This window comes from Penaeus vannamei, chromosome 15 (assembly GCF_042767895.1).
Source record: "Penaeus vannamei isolate JL-2024 chromosome 15, ASM4276789v1, whole genome shotgun sequence".
In the NCBI taxonomy this organism is placed as follows: Eukaryota; Metazoa; Arthropoda; class Malacostraca; order Decapoda; family Penaeidae; genus Penaeus; species Penaeus vannamei.
In genome coordinates, this window is record NC_091563.1 from 32,503,067 (window position 1) to 32,505,140 (window position 2,074).

Here is a 2,074-nt window from a genome sequence, read left to right on the forward strand (position 1 = left end):
TAATGGCTTTATTGGTTTGATACTAGAGGAATAAAGAAAAGGTTACCCCTGTAAAATTAACGTTTTCTATGAGATGGGATTACGTTCGTTTTCTTCAAATGTCTTATTTAAAGGTAAACTATTTTATATCTTGGTATCTAAATTAATCTGAATTACAAAACGCTAAATTGACGGATGGATATACGTGGATAGAAAAGCCTTGCTTTTCAATTCCTTTTATAGATATAGAAGTTGTAGATATCATATAATGATAACTGTTAACCTACATGGTAGTTATATTGCGTATACCTTGCAGTCCAAAAGCTTACGAGCTTGTACGTAAATAGTTATTATTCACCGACAAACTTCCGGAATATATATTGTAACAAAGAACAGTCCCATGAAAGAAAAATTCCCTTTAGTATGATTAATTGTGCCGCATTAATGGATTAATAGACGACGTGCAGAAATATGTGAATTATTTTGGTGAAAATTTGTAGTTGTGTTGAAATAGGTAACAAACTGTCGCCTGAGGTTATATGTGCATCTAATTTCGTGTAACTCCGGCCTGTGGAAGCTGCGGCTTATGGACATTATAAGCTATAGTCTGGGGTTCGGGAAGTAGTCTACAATGAGATAAATCTAATATTAAACCTGGATGATGAAGGTTAGTAGCCTGCAAAGCCTTCGGTTAATTAATTTCACTTTGTTTACATATTTTCATTTATTAACATTTTCTATTAAGAACTTATATCAACCTTCCGACAGAAGACAATCATGCAGATATTTCTACATTCATCATCACATATAATAAAATAACTATTGCTATAATAAAACTTGATGCAATATAATGTAAACTGATAATATATGTGCAAAAATAGGATAATATACTATGCTAAACTATAATATGTAGTATGGACACCCGTCCCTCCAAAGCAGCAGGGACTTGAATAGCTGCCTTTTATTCAGGAAAATGCACATCCTTCTCTCTTACGTTCCTTTATTCTAAAATGAAAGCATGAAACCCTAGATCCACTTACTGCTTATTCCTTGCCTACATTGTAAGTCAACATCAAGAGTACCACGACGTGTTATGAAATGACTGGAAAAATTCCTTGAAATTCAAAAAAAAAAAAAAAAAAAAAAAAAAAAAAAAAAATAATAATAATCTGAAGACCTCCTAAGCATCTAGCCTTGCGCCTTCTGTTCTTGGTTTTCTCTCTTCGTCCTCCCATCCACCCTCTTCGTCTGCAAGTTCCTGCATCTGACAGAGATAAGAAGTATAGTATAAGGTACTAAACATTTTGCAAACAGTTTACGAATTTAATGTACTGCTAATCATCAAAATACCTATCTCCCTTTATGTCTGTATACACAGTATTTGCGTACACACACGCGGGCAGATACATACACACACACACACACACGCAAAAAAAAAAAAAAGAAAAAAAAAAAGAAAAAAAAAAAAAAAAAAAAAAAAAAAAAAAAAAAAAAAAACATACATATATACATACATACATACACATATATAACTAGAAACCATGTCTAGAAATACATGAGGAAGAGCCAGAGATAAAATCAACTAATTACCGACCGTGACAGGACTCGAACCTGCAATCTTCGGATCCGAAGTCCGACGCCTTATCCGTTAGGCCACACGGTCTTGGAACAATTTGTTTAAAAGTAATATAATAAAGTAACGCTATAATATAATATAATATAATATAATATAATATAATATGATATAATATAATATAATATAATATAATATAATATAATATAATATAATATAATATAATAAGTTAAAAGTAATATAATAACATTTCTCTTCCGGTTTTATTATATTACTTTTAACTCGACTTGTTACATGACCAAGTCGAGTTAAAAGTAATATAATAAAACCGTATAAGAGAAATTTCATCACAGATATGATATGAATGATGATGATGATGATAGATAGGTACAATGATAACTACGATGATTATAAAAAATGGTTATAATAATGATAATGATAAGGATGATGGTGATGGCGATGATGATGATGGTGATGATGATGAGCAGGATGATATTGATTATAATGTGAACAATAATAAAA

General features: G+C 30.8%; 1 non-coding gene across 1 annotated transcript; it reads right to left on the reverse strand.

The window, feature by feature from the left end:
- Positions 1–1,569: 1,569 nt before the first annotated feature.
- TRNAR-UCG (transfer RNA arginine (anticodon UCG)) lies at positions 1,570–1,642 on the reverse strand. Its single transcript has one exon. It is a non-coding gene; the product is annotated as a tRNA-Arg (tRNA).
- Between the last annotated feature and the right edge of the window lie 432 nt (positions 1,643–2,074).